Source organism: Canis lupus, chromosome 38 (genome assembly GCF_003254725.2).
Source record: "Canis lupus dingo isolate Sandy chromosome 38, ASM325472v2, whole genome shotgun sequence".
Lineage (NCBI taxonomy): Eukaryota > Metazoa > Chordata > Mammalia > Carnivora > Canidae > Canis > Canis lupus.
In genome coordinates this window covers 6,173,349-6,191,559 of record NC_064280.1, presented here as the reverse complement: position 1 = coordinate 6,191,559, position 18,211 = coordinate 6,173,349, and the positions used below count along the sequence as shown (strand labels likewise).

General features: G+C 34.7%; 1 protein-coding gene across 6 annotated transcripts in view; it reads left to right on the top strand.

The window, feature by feature from the left end:
• The window catches only part of CDC73 (cell division cycle 73), a 253,926-nt gene extending 236,182 nt beyond the window's left edge, over nt 1-17,744 (top strand). Inside the window, exons 24-25 of one of the 6 annotated variants that reach the window (XR_007409217.1) lie at nt 10,954-11,018; nt 17,548-17,744. The gene's annotated coding sequence lies outside the window, so the exon portion shown is untranslated. Of the gene's footprint in view, nt 1-10,950 lie in introns of all 6 variants that reach the window. The other 5 variants (XR_007409215.1, XR_007409214.1, XR_007409212.1 and 2 more) reach the window with 5 other exon arrangements.
• Nucleotides 17,745-18,211: the final 467 nt, after the last annotated feature.

The window sequence follows — 18,211 nt, the reverse complement described above, 5'->3', positions numbered from 1 at the left end:
TGGGGTTAGTACTGTCAGCACTCCCACACTCGACCTTCGCCTTTGCTCCTCTGTCAAAATCCGGTTGTCCATATACATTTGGACCTATTTCTGGATTTATAATTACATCTTTTTATTTATTTGTCTGCATGTATGTCATCACCAGACCAATTTGATCACTGTAGCTTAAAATAGGTCTTAAAATCAGATACTGTTAATCCTGCAATTTGGTCTTTTTTATTTATTTATTTATTTATCTATTTATTTATTTTATTTATTTTTTTAATTCATGATAGACAGAGAGAGAGAGAGAGAGAGAGAGAGGCAGAGACACAGGCAGAGGGAGAAGCAGGCTCCATGCAGGGAGCCTGACGTGGGTCTCGATCCCGGGACTCCAGGATCAAGTCCTGGGCTGAAGGCAGGCGCTAAACTGCTGAGCCACCCAGGGATCCCCAATTTGGTCTTTTTAGAGACTATTTTGGCTATTGTAGGTCCTTTGTATTTTCATGTGAATTCTGGAAACAGTTTGTTACTATCTACAAAAATTTATGGTGAGACTTTTTTTTTTTTTTTAAGATTTTATTTATTTATTCATGATAGACATAAAGAGAGAGGCAGAGACACAGGCAGAGGGAGAAGCAGGCTCCATGCAGGGAGCCGGACATGGGACTCCATCCCAGGACTCCAGGATCGTGCCCTGGGCCAAAGGCAGGTGCCAAACCGCTGAGCCACCCAGGGATCCCTGAGATTTTGGTTTTGATGGTGATGGGCTATACATCCATTTGGGAGAACTGAAATATTAACAATGCTGAATGTTCCATTTTATTATTATATGGCATAGCTCTCTGTTTACTTAGATCTTTAATTCCTCTCAGTGGTGTTTTGTGCAGGTCTTTTCCATGTTTTGGCAGGTTGGTTTCATGTTTTTTTTGATTCATCATTTCATGTTTTTTGGTTCCATCTTTAAAAGGAAGAAGAGTGTAGGGTTTTTTGTTTGTTTTGTTTTGTTTTTATGAGCAATTTTAGGTTCACAGCAGAACAGAGGAGAAAGTACAGGAGTTCCTATATACTCTCTATCCTCATATACACACAATCTTCCTCACTATCAACATCTCACACCAGAGTGGTACATTTCTTACAACTGACGAGCCTACACTGACACATCATAATCACTTACATAGTTTATACTAGAGTTCATTATTGATGTTGTACATTCTATGGGTTTTAGCAAATATATAATGATATTTATTTACCATTATAGTATCATACAAAAAGTTTCACTCCCCTACAAATTCTCCATTCTTCACGATTCATCTTTCCTTTCCCATTAACCCCTGGCAAACATTGTTCTTTTTACTGTCTATAAGTTTTGCCTTTTCTAGAATATCATATGTATCAGACTCAATAGTATGTGGCCTCTCAGGTTAGCTTCTTTCAGTTAGTAATACACAGTTAAGGTTCCCTCATATCTTTTCATGCCTTGATAGCTCATTTCTCTTTAGTGCTAACTAATACTTTATAGTCTGGATGTACCACAGTTTATTTATCCATTCACTTACCAAATGATATCTTGGTTGCTTCTAAGTTTTGACAATTATGAATAAAGCAGCTATAAACATCCTGATGAAGGTTTTGGTGAAGGCATAAGTTCTCAGGTTCTTTGGGCAAATATGATGGAACATGATTACTGACTGGGTCATGTGGTAAGAGTATGTTTAGTTTTATAAGAAACTACAAACTGTCTTCCAACAGGGCCATACCATTTCAGATTCCCACTAGCAGTGAATAAGAGTTCCTCTTGCTCCACATGTTCTCCAGCATTTGGTGTTATAAGTGTTTGGGATTTTTGCCATTAAATAGATGTGCAATGTTATCCTATTGTTTTAATTTGCAATTTTCTAAAAATGTATCATTTGGAACATCTTTTTATATGTTAATTTCCCATCTGCTTATCTTCTTTGGTGAAGTGTCTGTTCAGATCTTTTGCCCATTTTTTAATTGGATTGTTAATTTTCTATTGTTGAGTTTTAAGAGTTCTTTGTATATATTGTATAACAGTCCTTTATTAGATGTGTGTTTTTGTAGACATTTCCCCCAGTCTATGGCTTGTCTTATTCTCCTGACAGTATTTTTTGCAAAGGATAAGTTTTTAATTTTAATAAAGTCCAGCTTATTAATTCTTTCTTTCACCGAAGATACCTTTAGTGATTATCTAAAGAAGTCATCACCAAACCCAAGGTTCATTAGATTTTCTCCTACTTTTTCTTCTAGGAGCTTTAGAGTTTTGTATTTTGCATTTAGATCTATGAATCATTTTGAATTAATTGTTGAGGGTGGAAGTTCTATTATCTATATTTATTTTGTGCAAATGGATATCCAGTTGTTCTAGTAGCATTTGTTGCAAAGACTATCTTTTTTCCACTGAATGGCTTTTGCTCCTTTTCAAAAATCAGTTGACTATATTTGTTTCAATGATCTATTTGTCTGTTCTTTTGCCAATACCACATTGTTTTGATTACCATAGTTTTATAGTTAGTCTTGAAATAGGTGGTGTCAGTCTTCTGACTTTGTTTTTTCCTTCAGTGTTGTGGTGGTTATTCTGCATCTTTTAATTCTCCATATAAACTTTAGAATCAGCTTGTCAATATCCACAATAACTTGCTGGGATTTTGATTTGGGTTGCAGTAAATCCATGGATCAAGTTAGGAAGAACTGACATCTGACAATATTGAGTCCCCCTACCCATGAACATTATTCAGTTCTTTAATTTCCTTCATCATAGTTTTTCTAGTTTTCTTTATGTAGATTTTGTTCATATTTGTTAGATTTATACCAATGCAGTTCATTTTGGAGGGTGCCAATGTAAATGGTATTACATTTTAAATTTCTAACTCCATTTGGTCATTGCTAGTATATAAGAAAGTAATTGACTTTTGTATGTTAACTTTGTAACCTGAAACTTTAAATCACTAATTAGTTCCAGGAATTTTCTGTGTGAGTCAATTCTTTGGATTTTCTTTTTTTTAATGTTTTATTATTATTATTTTTAAAGATTTTATTTATTTATTCATAGAGACAGAGAGAGAGAGAGGCAGAGGGAGAAGCAGGCATCATACAGAGAGCCTGATGTGGGACTCGATCCAGGGTCTCCAGGATCACGCCCTGGGCTGCAGGCGGGGCCTGCCCTTCTTTGGATTTTCTACATAGATAATCGTGTCATCTGCAAACAAAGACTTTTATTTCTTCCTTCCCAAACTGTGTATCTTTTATTTCTTTTTCTTGTCTTATTGCATTAGCCAGGACTTCCACTGTGATGTTGAAGAGGAACAGTGAGAGAAGAAATCCTTGCTTTGTTCCTGATCTTAGTGGGAAAGCTTCTAGGTTCTCAACATTAAGTCTGCTGTTAGCTATAGTTTTTTGTAGATGTTCTTTAACAAATTGAGGAGGTTCCTTTCTATTCATAGTTTGATGAGGGTTGGTTTGTTAAGTAGATATTGATTTTGTCAATTTTTTTCTGCATCTATTGATATGATCGTGTAATCGTTCTTTAGTCTGTTGATGTGATAAATTATATTAATTGATTTTTTTCTTTCTTTCTCTCAGCTTTATTGAGGTATGATTGACAAAAACATATTTAGGTTGTACAAAAGTTTTAAAAGCATAAAATGTGATGATTTAATATACATGAGCATTTTAGAATGATTACCACAGTCAAGTTAGTTAACATATCTATCACTCACAGTTACGTGTGTGTGTGTGTGTGTGTGTGTGTGTGTGTGTGTGTGGTGAGAATATTTACCATCTACTCATTTGGAAGATTTCAAGTATATAATACAATATTACTAACTGTGGTCACTACACTGTATGTTATATCTCTGGGATATCTCCATCTTGCATAACTGTGTAACTTGCATAACTACATAAACTTTGTATCTTTTGATCAACACATTCCCATTTCCCTCATCTGCAAGTCCTAATAACCACTGTTCTGCTCTTTGTTGTTTGCTTTTGTTTTAGATTCCAAATATAAGTGAGATCATTTGGCATTTGTCTTTCTGTATCTGGCTTATTTCACTTAGCATAATGTTCTACATGTTTATTCATGTTTTCACAAATGGAAGAGTTTCTTTCTTTTTTATGGTTAAATCATAATATTTTAGTGTGTGTGTGTGTGTGTGAGAGAGAAAGAATTTATTTATTTATTATTTATTTATTTATTTATTTATTTTTTAAAGATTCTTGATTTATTTATTTATTCATGAGAGATACAGAGAGAAAGAGAGAAGCAGAGACACAGGCAGAGGTAGAAGCAGGCTCCATGCAGGAAGCCCGATGTGGGACTCGATCCCGGGACTCCAGGATCACGCCCTGGGCCAAAGGCCAGTGCTCAACCGCTGAGCCACCCAGGGATCCCCGAGAGAGAAACATTTTTAAAATCCATTTTATCTGTGGATGAATACTTAGGTTGTTTCCATTATCTTGGCTATTATGACTAAAGTTGCAGATGAACATGGAGTGCAGATATCTCTTTGAGTTATTGATTTCATTTCCTTTGGATATATTCCCAGAAATGGGTTGTTGTTGGATCATACAGTAGTTCTATTTTAATTTTTTCGAGGACTTTCCATATTGTTTTCCATAATGCCTATATCAATTTACATTGCCACCAACAGCACACAAGGGTTTTTCTTTATCCCTTGCCAACACCTGTTATGTCCTGTCTTTTTTATAATAGTTATCCTAACAGTGTAAAGTGATACTTCATTGCAGTTTTGATTTGCATTTCCCTGATGATTAGTGATCTTGAGCATCTTTTCATGTACCCATCATCATTTGTGTGTCTTCTTTGGAAAAGTGTGTACTCAGGTCTTTTGTCCATTCTTAAATCAGGTTATTTGAATTTTTTTATTTTTTATTTTTGCTATTGAGTTTTATGAGTTCCTTATGTATTTTGGAATTAACTTCTTATCAGATATATGGTGTACAAATATTTTCTCCCATTATGTTGGTTGCCTTTTAATTTTGCTGATTGTTTCCTTTACTGTGCAAAGCTCTTTATTCTGGTATAGTCCCACTCCTTGACTTTTGCATTCATTGTGTATACTTTTGGTATCATATATATTAATTGATTTTTTTGAATGTTGAACTGGCCTTGCCAACCTGGCATAAGTCCCAATTTGTCATGGGGTAGGACACTATTTTTTTCAATGATAAATTTCAGTTTCTAATTCTTTGTTTCTAGTATATAGAAATACATTGTATGTGGATCTTGTATATTGATCCTGTAATTTTGCTAACCTGATCTATTGATTCTGGTAACATTTTTGTAGAATCTGCTGGATTGTCTATGTAGGCAGTCATGTCAATATTGGTGAGAATGTAGCCAAAGATTGAGGGGGGACCCTCTGCAATCTTCGGAGCTCTTTTTCTGTGCATCTATTTTATGGTGTCCTACCCTACAAACTCCGGCCCTTTGGCTTCCTGAGCTTTCAGATCTCTCTTCTTATCTTGAGGGAACTAATGAGTTTTACCTGGGTTCCTTCACTCTGTACCATTGCCTGGAAATGTTTTATGGTGAAGTCATAGGATTTGTTACCTGTCCCTCAGGGACCATTGTCCTTCATTTCCTAATGTTCAATCCCTTGAAAATTATTGTTTCATGTATTTTGTCTGGTTTTTTGAGTTGTGGTCTTTTGGGGGAAGGGCAATATAAATCTTGTTTCACTGCATCTTGGTCAGAAGCTAAAACTTGAAGATACCTTTTCACATAAGAATGTATTAATGTATTTAAATTTTTATTAAAGGAAACACTATATTTTGTATTTATGTGCTGTAGTTTATGCACTATTTCCTTATTGAAGGATTTTTAGATTGTTCCACTTTGGTTTTTTTTATAAATGAGATGTAATGCATGCTCTTCTCAATATTATCCGAATTGCACTGAATTTTGCATGAAATAAATACTGAGATCCTTAAAATTGCATACATATCAACAAAATTAAATGCCTAGTACTTGGCCAGAATTGTATTAAGCAATGTATATAATCATATTGAGAATTCTTATTTAAAGACATGGTACTTAAAAGAATTAAAGCATAAAGTCGGGATCCCTGGGTGGCGCAGCGGTTTAGCGCCTGCCTTTGGCCCAGGGCGCGATCCTGGAGACCCGGGATCGAATCCCACATCGGGCTCCTGGTGCATGGAGCCTGCTTCTCCCTCTGCCTGTGTCTCTGCCTCTCTCTCTCTCTCTCTGTGACTATCATAAATAAATAAAAATTGAAAAAAAATTGAAAAAAAATTGAAAAAAAAAGAATTAAAGCATAAAGTGGAATAATAAGAATACATAGCTACATTAAATTTATCCAGAGTCCTAGGGGAATTAGGTATTCTGGATAAATGCCAGTTTTGGACAACTGTATGCTTAAAAAATGTAGCTAAAAAATGATTTGAACTCAACCTAATTGAAATCCTGAAAACTGTATTACACACTTCCTAACTTTAGTATAAAGAATAAAATTAATTTCACCATATCTTAATGATTCACAATCATTCTTATAAACACAAATACATATATGCTGATGTAGAAGTTGTGGGATGTGGAGATGAATCAGTACTGGCAAATGCCATTAGGATTAAAGAGGTCGAATGGCCATGCATTTTAGCTAACTTCCTGGTAAAATGTCTCTTTTCTTCCAAGTACTTTCATAGTGCACATTTTATCTTAGACTTTGTATACCAGTGGTTAGAGTGGTTTATATCTTTTTATTCTGTTATATTTTTATTTCCTGGAAGGCAGGAACACCCTGTTCTTCGTGTTTTTAAACCCCACAATTTCTAGGTAAGTATTAGATATGATTAATTAAGTGAGGTACACAAAGGACTTAGGAGAATTCTAAGTTCAAACTCTTTTTGGATGAATTGGGGTATAAATAAATACATAAGTTAAAACAACAACATTGAAAAGGCTAGCAGTCCAATATTACAGCAAGACAAATAGTTTGTATCTTAATCTAAAATTTATCTCTGTACATGCTCAAAGTTTAGTAACCTCTCTGTGGACCAGCAAGAATACACAAAGAGAGAGAGAGATGAATAAATTGGAAAAAGGAATCTTTCCAGTAACTCTAAGGATAAAGAAATTTTACCTTTTGGCTTCTCAGGAGGAAGAGGAAAAAACCTTAGTTTGAGTGTTTTGTGTCTTCTTTCCCATCCAATACATCATCATAAGGCCAATGAGAGAGGGAGATTTTTAAGATCAACATAGTAATTAGTTAATTGAGCAAATGTATATATTTAGCACTTACTATTCAGTTGTCACTTTGCTAGCAAAATTCAGAATCTACTTTTTAGGTATTTACTAAAGTAGCCCTGGTTTATTTCTTTTGAAATGGAGTTTTTCCTTAGGATCAAGAAAATAAACCCTAACAAGGATAAATTGGAAATTAAAATATAAGGAACTCCTCAAAGACTTTCCTTTCCACTCTGAATAATTCTTGCTTTGGCCATTTGAAAAGTAAATATGGAAAAAAAATAGCAAGTCCCCAGTTTGAGAAAGAGGATTCCCATAACCTTTAGGAGGATTTTGATATACATTGATGTAATTACAATCTACATTTCACATTTTATTCATAATTTATGATTGCTACCCTGGCCCACTTTTCAAGCAAGGTCTAAACTAAGAGGGAAATATTTTTCTTCCTATTTTATTTTATTTTATTTTAATTTATTTTATTATTTTTTATGTGTATTGAAACAGTTTTATTTTAAAATTTAAAAGTACAGAGCATAGCTGGATCTCTTTTTTTCTATGGGGATTGCTTACACATCCCAGAGAGTGGTGTGAAGTAGGCTACAGGAAACATGCACTGCAGGAAAAAAAAGCATAGTGAGAAACATGTTAATATTGTTTCTAAATTTTTAACCATATACTTTGGAGGAAAAAATTATCTTAGAAAAATGATGAAGAATACAGATGGTCCTGGCTTATAATGGTTCAACTTATGATTTTTAGACTTTACAATGATGCAAAAGCAACACAGAATCCATAGAAACCACACTTTGAATTTTGAATTTTGATCTTTTTGTGGGCTAGTCATATGTGGTAAAATATTCTCTCATGATGTTGGGTAGCTCCCAGTCAGCCACGTGCTCATGAGGATAAACAACCAATACAACTATGACCATTCTGTACACATACAACATTCTGTTTTTCACTTTCACTGTTTTTCACAGTATTCAACAAATTACATGAGATATTCAACATTTCATTATAAAATAGACTTTGTGTTAGACAATTTTGTCCAAGTGTAGGCTAATGTAAGTGTTCTGAGCTCATTTAAGGTAGCCTGGTCTGAGCTATGATCTAGGTAGGTTAGGTGTAATGCATTAAGTGCATTTTTGACTTAAAATGGATATATTGGGATATTGGGATGTAATCCCATCACAAGTTGAGGTAGATCTGTGCTGAATTCAACACTCACACTCTTTTTTTAATCTGCTGACTTCTAAATGTAAAAGATTCTATTTTAGAATAAATCCTTCTCTGACAAATTTTCTTTCCTGATACATTTTGGTATGTGGTTAATTTTATAAATTGCCTAAAATATAACATCTTTCTATTTTGCTAACTCATTGAATCAGTTTTGTAACAATTGAATCAAGGCCTGAATGAAAGGATAATAAAAATAAGGTAGATTAAGAATAAGTACTTCAAACAATGGAAAAGAGTTACTTCAACATGTTCTTTTCTTGCCACAACACACTCAAATGGGCACATCTGGATCTTGACCTTCTGAAAAAGTTATGGAGATGTAAAGCAACAAATACTATTTACAATTATACTATCATATCTTGACCAATGTCTCCCCATTTTTACTCCCCAACCCTCACTCCTGCAAACACCCTTCTATTCTCTGTTTTTGTGAGTTGACTCCTTTACATTCCACATATAGATTAGGTGAGAACATGCTGTATTTGTCTTTTTTGCGTCTGGCTTTACTTATAATGTCCTTCCAGTTTCATTCATATTGTTGCACAAAGCAAGACTTCCTTTTTCCAAAAGGCTGAAGAATAGGCTAAATAATATTCCAGCACACGTGCATGTGTGTGTATGTGTATCATTGTATATACACACACACACACATTGAGTGTACATATATATATCCCATTTTCTTTATCCGTTCTGTTGATGGACATTTAGGTGGTTTCCATATCTTAGCTATTGTGAATAATACTGTAGTGAACATGGGAGTGCAGTTACCTCTTCAAGAAGGCACTATTAATGGGGCATCTGGGTGGCTCAGCCAGTTAGGTATCCAGCTTTTGATCTCAGCTCAGGTCTTGATCTCAGAGTTCTGAGTTCAAGCCCTGTGTTAGGTTCCATGCCCAACACGAAAGAAGGCACTATTATTAAATATATCTTCTTGCTAACTAAGACTATTTATGGATTTTTAACCCATCACATGAAGAACATCATGGCTAATATCACCAGCATCATCACTTGGTCTTCATTTGATTTGGTCATTTGGACTGTCACTCAATGTCAATAGCATCATGGTGGTTCATGTGTCAGGCTAATGGAAACCACTGGTTTTAAAATAATGGTCAGTAGAATCACATCCACATCTGTGGATGTACTTCAAGTCTCAACAAAGGGGAGCAGCTAAAGGCTAAATGGGCAGACTGGTCTCTGGCCCAGGGTTTGAATTAGAGCAATTTCACATTTCTCTGTTTTATATTTTGGAGTTCTATGAAAGTTTCCCTTTGAAAAAAGTTTTCCTTTTCCTGTACAAAGAAGGTACTTGAAAACCTATGCTATAAATGCCTTGCTGTGATCTCCTTATTTCTCTTTTCTTAATAAAAATTTATCCATGGGTAAAACTAAAATGAAAATGGAACCAAATACAAAATCAGTGCCAAAGCATTATAATGATTCATAATTGCTGTAGTTATTAATGGCATATCATTAATGATAGCTCACTAAGGGATGTGGCAGTGGAAAAATAAATTGCAGGTTATGTCTAATTCTCTTTACCTGCAACTTCAACTATTTCTTCCAATTTTAGAAAGCCGATAGGAAAGCAAGTGAGTGAGAGAGTGGTACTATTCAGGGGATAACCCTGAATCCATTCTAATTTAGAAGAGAAAGTAAATCATTTATATGATTGACATTCTAATTATTACTATTAAAATTATTTCAACACCCCTCATTATTAATGACATCATACTGTTTGAGGATTTTCTATAAGGAGCTGAGAACCAGAAGTTACTGAACTGATTTTAAAATATAAAATTTTTGGATTGCAAAGGATACAATCTTTTGAGGACACCTTTGATTTTTGAAGTGTAATAGCTCTTTTTCTATATTTATTATGATTTTTAAAATCATAATCTCAACAGAAGATAGTCTGTGTAGCAAGAGAGAAAACATCCTTGGAGGATGACTATTGATTCTGCATCACAGGATCAGTGTGAGAAACTCACGAGGTCATCTGTGAATGATGCCCATTCATTCCAGGAAACAGTTCTTACTCCCCTGGAGTGAAAAGGAAAAGGCATAGCTCAGATAAGCAGTGTAGCCAGGAACAGTGAGTGAAACCGGATTAATAAGTTACTTGAAATGAAACTAAACAGCTTGTTTGTAGTAATATAATTCTCAAAATACAGTTTTGTGGGAAATTTGGATCTGTAGAAAAGTGGGATTTATGATAGAAATATAATCAGGGGCATAAAAATCTGTACTATTAGTAGAAATCGGTAGGCCAAGGCTGTGCATGTTCTCTTCAGGAATAACTCATAGGTTTACAAGTGATTTATTTAAATTAAAACTGTCACCCACTAACTGTGCTAGTAAGCTATGCCAGCAGTGAATATGAGCGAGGCCTGGCAGCGTAATATATGGAACAATGATACCCGGAGAATACTTTCAATAACCTGATCCACCTTCCTTTGTTTTATTTTATTTTTTTTCAGTAGGCTCTACACTCAGGGTGGAGCCTGGTGCCAGGCTTGAAGGCGTGACCCTGAGATCAAGACTTGAGGTGAGATCAAGAGCCAGACACTTAACTGGCTGAGTCACCCAGGCACCCCACCTTCCTATATTTTAATAATGGGTTGAGTGTGAATGGGTTGGGTGGGAGGTGGGTATGCAGGGACCCCTAAAGGAAACAGGTAGGGGGTGAAAATGTCTAAGAGAGAAAATGCTTCTAGACCTCCTTTCTTCAACCAGGATTTCTGAAAACTTTCTGGGTTGCTGCTTTCAGTGGCACATGTGGAAATCCAAATAACCAATCCAATAAAATTAGATATAGTAACTTTCTTGACTGTATCTTTATAAATTGGTACTTATTTCAGACAAATGAGTAAGAGTTAAGAAACTGGGTGCCACTAACATTACTAACAGAGATCATGAGAATTTGTAGGAATTTTGTAGGGATTTTGGTAGAAATATAATCTTTGTAGGAATTTCACTTCAAAGTCTGAGAAAAAAAATGCCTAAGGCATGTTTTATGGGCCAGGTGTGCTTTGAAGGGCAAATAGCTGATGACAACAGAACTTGAGGGCATTCACGGAACATGCCAAAGAGTGAGGTGAGACTATATTTGCTATACTTGAATCAAGAAGGAATATCCCCAAGTAGATACATCATTGCTTTTTCTCCAATAAGCAATATTGTGGTTGAAGATGTGGCTCTGCAGTCACACAAACCTAGGGTGGAATTCCTGATTGGTCATGCATCTGGTAGCCTTGGATAAATGATCTAACCTTACCAAGACTCACTTTCCCTATTTTTGAAATGGCATGATGATGGTAATTTTCTCATAACATGGGATTAAATTAACTCTTGCAGAATGGCTGATAACACTTTTTGTATAGAGGGAGGAAATTAAGAGACCAGGTGCTTCAGGAGGGCTTTCTATAAATATAAGCTGTTGTCCCCCTCATCAAAAATACATGGCAAACTTGGAAGAAGAGGTAGTAACATCAGCTTGAATTTAAGACAATTTTAGATGATCTGAAAAATTAGTAGAGCCAATTGCCGGAGGTCTGTTTGCATGAAGTGTGAAGAGCTTTTAAAAGAGGAAGAAAGAAGGAGTGAAGTATGGTCTATCTGACCTCATGCAATGTTTGTCTTTTGTTTGTCAGATTTGGCATTTAACTTGAGAGACTGAAGATAGAAAGAGACAGTTTCCAAAGCATATATGACAATAGGATTCTGACCCATGTAAGAAACCTGATTCCAGACCACAATTTCTTTAGCAGCCTGTTCCGGAAACCAAACCACAACCCACCCAACAGCCCAAGATGGTGAAGGCTTAGTCAGTAACTGTCAAGTTTCCTTTTTTGCCCCAACTTCCAACTCAGGACTGGGCAAATAAGGCCAGATATGCTCTCCAAACCTATTACCTAGGATGGTTCATTTTTAATTAGTCTGCTTCTACCTCTACCATAGCAACAGTTTCCAATCAGAGCATACCTGGAGGCTTCCCTTTTTTCTTGACAAAGCTTTTCCATAGCCATGACTGCCTTTGAGTTTCCTCTAAACCCAAGTGATGGGGGTGCTGATTACCTTGTTATAGCAAGCTTTGAATAAATATCCTCTGTTCTCATTTGGGTTGTTTTCATTCATTACCAATATCTACAGCACGTATATTTGTTTTCATGAAACAATAATGTTTGACATTAATGTACGAAATTATCATTGAATAAAATGAATGTTTAATCCTGTACCTCTGGGTATTCACAAGCCCTGGTTTGAGGATTTTTTTTTTTAATTTTTATTTATTTATGATAGTCGCACAGAGAGAGAGAGAGAGGCAGAGGAAGAAGCAAGCTCCATGCACGGGGAGCCCGACGCGGGATTCGATCCCGGGTCTCCAGGATCGCACCCTGGGCCAAAGGCAGGCACTAAACCACTGCGCCACCCAGGGATCCCTTGAGGATTTTTTTAAACAATTTTATTCAACTATAGTTTACATACCATATAATTCAAACTTTGGAAGTATTCTCCCAATCTGAGTTGATATTTCACTTTCTTAATTCTATCTTTTTTTCTTTTAAAATTATATCTTTTGACATGTTAAGAGTTTTTAATTTTAATAAAGTTCAATTTAAATCAATTTTTTCTTCTATGGATTATGCTTTTTGTGTCATTTCTAAGACATCTTTGTTAAACTCAAGGTCAAAGAAATTTTCTGTTATGTTATTTTCTGGAAATTTTATAGTTTTAGCTCTTACACATAGGTCTTTGATCCATTGTGGGTTTATTTTTATGCATGGTGTGAGGTTAAAGTATAGGTTTATTTTTTTTGCATATGAATATGCAGTTGCCTTAGCACCATTTGTTGAAAATGCTGTCCTTTCTCCCGTTGAATTGCCTTGACACCTTGTCAAAAATTAATTGACCATAGGTATGAGATTTTTTTTCCCCTAGATTTTCTATTCTGTCCCATTGAGCTATATATATTACACTGTCTTGATTACTGTAGCTTTATAGTAAGTTTGCAGTCAGGTAGTATAAGTCCTCCAATGTTGTTCTTTTTCAAAATTGTTTTGGCTATCCTAGATCCTTTGTACTTCCATATGAATTTTGGAGTCTAATTTGCCATAGACCTCCAGGCGGTTTAGGTGCTGAGATGAGTCAGGGCTTGGTGGTGCAGGCTGGCAGTCTGTTTCATCTCTAACTCATTTTAGCAGATACTATGTTTAAGTGAAATAAATCTGCAATAAAATTCACCAGAAGACCTTGGAAAGCTATTTCTTTTCTTAATTCTACATTCTCTACTAACATCTCTGACTTCTCTAAAGAATCCTTTTTCTTCATTCTCTGAAATGTCCTTTTCTGCTTTTGTTCTTTAACATGGACATTCCTCAATGCCATACAAGCAGTCACATCTGCTAATGTGTATCTCCAAATGTTTCATTGAGAAGAGCAGGAAAAAAAACTAGGATTATACGTTTACTAAATAAGAACTTATTTGTGTAATCTGAAAATGAGGATGTGGAATATAGTAATACATATACACATACATTTATTTTTGCAAAAAAAAGTAGTGGTAGAAATTGTCTTCTCTATAAACAGGTGGTGCTCAGAGTGAAATGGCTCCCTTTATGAAGAAAAAAATATATGCACAATACACCTATGAATGTGGGAGAATGGCGATTCTGTTATTGCATAACTACCCACTAGCTAGGTAATATTTAAGGCAAGTGGCAAGATATTCTTTTTCAGCTTGCCTATTAGAATTCTCAATGTATAAAAGGCTGAGTTTTGGTTTTCTTATATTGCTGCTATTTAAAATCAACACATGAATTTATTTGTATTGAAGTTTCTAACAAACTGCAGAACTTTTAAAAGTGGAAAAATTTGAAGCACATTTTAGCATTAGTAAAGCACCTTAAGTGTAGTAGATATTCAATTAAATTTAGATCTGATGACATAGCATTTATTTTACTTTTTTAAGTTTAAAAAGACACTACATACATATTAGGGTATATTTTATATAATATTAATATAAATTTTGTACCAGAAAAAACAAAAACAATTCAAACATTCTACCAGAATCTGTCTATGTATTATTGTTGAGGGAACAAAACCAAATAACTCGGGATTAAAAAAATAATGCTAGGAATTTAAAAATAATTTTCTCAGCAGCAATAAAGTAACCAGCTCTCCAAGCATACTATTTTATTCACTCAGAAGAAGTAAATTCGAAATGTGTGTAAACCTGTCTAGTTGAGTACAAAGTAAGCAGAATCACTTTATATTTATTATGTAATTGTCTTGACATCTTTGATACTTAGTGGGTCTCAGTGCTGATTGAAGGGGATTGGCAGAAACTCTAGGCTTTGAAAGTTGAGTAATTTTCATCTAATTGCACTGTAAGTATCTCAGGAATATTAATAGCCATCAATTAATAGAGACTTCTTGAATTTACATGTAGATATCCATATATTAATAAGTATATATGTAAATGAATGTGTATTAGTAGGTAAGTGCTTTAGAGCAGTGCATGGCTGACAATAAGGAGTGATTATGAATTAGTCATCATGTGGACATATTAGTGTTATCTATATATTATTTCACTGTATGTTATTAAATAAGTGAAGGAAAATCCTGCTCTTTTGACTGTAAATGGAAGTAGGTGCCTCTCAGTATGAACTTTTGACTCTGATGCTGCCCATTTCAATAGTGAGCCTGTGGTAACCATATAATACTGAAGGATTACCAATTCTCTCAGCACTAGGTATTAATTTTGGCATCATCTTGCCAAGGAAAGGAAGAAATGTGACATGGATGACTGAAGTAAAGAGCCAAAAAGAATGATCCTGCAAAAATGATACGTATTTTACATTAGGATCTGACTTTACTTTCTCCTTTGAGGTTTAGACTTTTTGCTGCTGAAATCAGTAGGTTTTTTTGTAAAACAGATCACTTTCTTTTCATGTGTGATTCTCTAACAAGGAGTCATGATTTAATATATGTTAATTAAATGAATAAAAATATTTTTCAGACTATTCATTTTTATAACAACAGTGTGAGTGAAGGGTAGGTAGCTTCTGACATGCCTCTCAATGAATGAACTCTACTTCCTGGTATTCATGTTTTCATGGAATCCCGTTGAGCGTGAGCTGGACCTAATGACTTGCTTCTAATGAACAGCAAATGGCTAAATTGATGGAATATTACTTCTGTGTTTGAGCTGCTATCATTCTCTTACACTCTCTCTTGCTATGGCCATTTTATGAGCTATTCTTTGGAGAGCCTACCTGACAAGGAAGGAATTGAGGGAAACATCCAGCCAATAGCTCATGAGAAATAAGGCATGAATGAGTACAACAGCCTTTTAAGATCTGAATCCTGCCAACCACCACATAAACGACCTTGGAAGTGAATCCTGGGTCTTGAGTGATGTTCAGGGCTGGAATACTCACCTAAGTTATACCTGGATTCTTGATCTAGAGAAACTGTGAGATAATAAATGTTGTTTTAAGCCCCTAACATTTGAGGTAGTCTGTTCTACAGTAATGGATAATGAAAACAATAGGTAAATTGAAGAGCTGAATATTTACTCAGTGAATTTGGGTTGTGGAGACAGGCAATTTGGTTAATTTTGATGTCAGTTATCTGTGATAGTTATAAAATGTTTCTCAAGTTAAAAAGAATTATACAATATTATGAATCTAATATTGTATAACATGATTTTCCTAAGAATTTTCCCTGCTCTCACTCCACATCCAGCCTGAGCTTTATGATCTACTTATTTTATACATATGATATAACTATGATATTAGAATATTTCTTTATACATAATTATACATAATTACTAAATAGCCAAATGACAAAAATAAAATAATTTGACAAAAATGCTTTGTATGTCATCGCTGTAGGCCATATCATGTCAGGGAACATAAAATATAGGATTTATCTGTTATACATTCATTACCCATGAAGAAAGTTACTTCCCATGGGGTGTTCTTGGCAGAGTGCTCCTTTGAGATGATCTGCCTGGATTATACCAGTCATGATACATTACATCATACAAGAGAATGAGGGTTGCCACTGTCAAATGCAATGTGCCAGATGGAAATTGTCAAAGAAAATTTTCTTGGAGCTTACATGATATAAATTTTTCAGTGCTTCTCCTCACCCTAAGTAATTTGTAATTCAAACAGTGAGTTGTAGGCAGGTAGAATTCTGAAAAAAATGTGATTAAAGATATTATGTCAGTTATATATGCCCTATTAGGAGTTAGCCGTATTTTCTTCCTACAACTTTGGGCTAATGTATCCAGGTGAGGAGGTATGTAAGGCTGAAGTTTATTGAGTCAACTCACTTTGCCAGACAAACTAAATGAAATTTAGTGATGTTTCTACTTTCACTTTATTCCAGGTCTAACAATGGTTTTGTGCAAGTTTGACAGCTCCGGTTTGAAGTTTTTCTGTTAACATGTTGTGGTTTTCATCTTCTGATGAGTATAGCAGATTCTAAATAATTTAGCTGTTAGCTTAAGGGCAGTTTTTGTGATGATACAGATTCTTTTCTTCTGGGTCTATATTTAGGGCACTCTAATTAAGCACTTCAACCAGAAGCAAAAGGCAAGCTCTGGTTATCTTGCAGTTTGGCTTATTGGCTGTTTTGATAAAGAGAGTCAGTGGAGGAGGAAGTTGGATTTAAGAAAAAACATCCACTAATTTCAGTGATCCATATTAGTTTGGGTCCTGTTAACAAAGGTCTCAAATTGATTGGTTTTAAATTTCAACTCTTGCTGGATCAGTACAACTGGTCAAGATACGATAGGAAAAAAATTATTCACGAGGATGGGAATTTATCCTAATGCTTTGTCGTTCTGTAATTGACGGTTATAAATACTCTTAACATTATTGCTATGGATAATTGGATAAACTTAGCCTTTTAAACCATGAGTCAAATTTACTAACTTTGTGGTTATCTGCTGGTCTGCTTAGAGAGAAATTGATCCTGATTATCTGTTATTTGCTCGGATTACTTGTAATCAGTCAGATGTAGCAAGTTTTTCTGCATACTAACAAAGTCTGCTTTTCTTGCAGAGGCTTCTACTGGTTGTTGCTTTCAGGTACCTTGAAGAAATCATTCTTTCCAACATCACATAAAAGATGAAATTCATGTTCCAATTTGACAGTGATGGAAGAGAATGGTTAATTATTTTTATGTATTTAACTTTAGAGTTATTACTCTATTATAAAATCACCTAAATAAAAATTCTTTATTCTTTCAAGAAGAAAAATCTATGGTGTTTTTTGTTGTTGTTGTTTTATAAATTAAAGTGTGGTTTGAAAAATAAAGCTCTACGAAAAAATTGTGCCTAGTCTGCATTGTCTTTCAGCTTTTTAGAGAGAAAGGAAAAGCATGTCAGCCAGTCCAGAAAGATTGTTCTGAAGATATTTGCAAAGTTTGTCATAGATATGACTGGTTGGATCAGGAAAAATGCTTCTTTCTTAACTTTTATGTGAACTGGGTCAGTATCCTTTTATATATATTAATTTTTATAAAAAATGTATTCATCACTACAAAGCAATACTTATTACAGGACAAAGTACAAAATTAGTTTGTCTAAGGAATCTATAATTTCACCAAGGATGAACTTTAATCTTTTAATTATTTATTACATACCTTCCAGATAAACACACACATGTAATTTTTTAGCCAAGATAGTATCAAGGGTTATGCTACTTTGCCCTGACTTTAACTTGC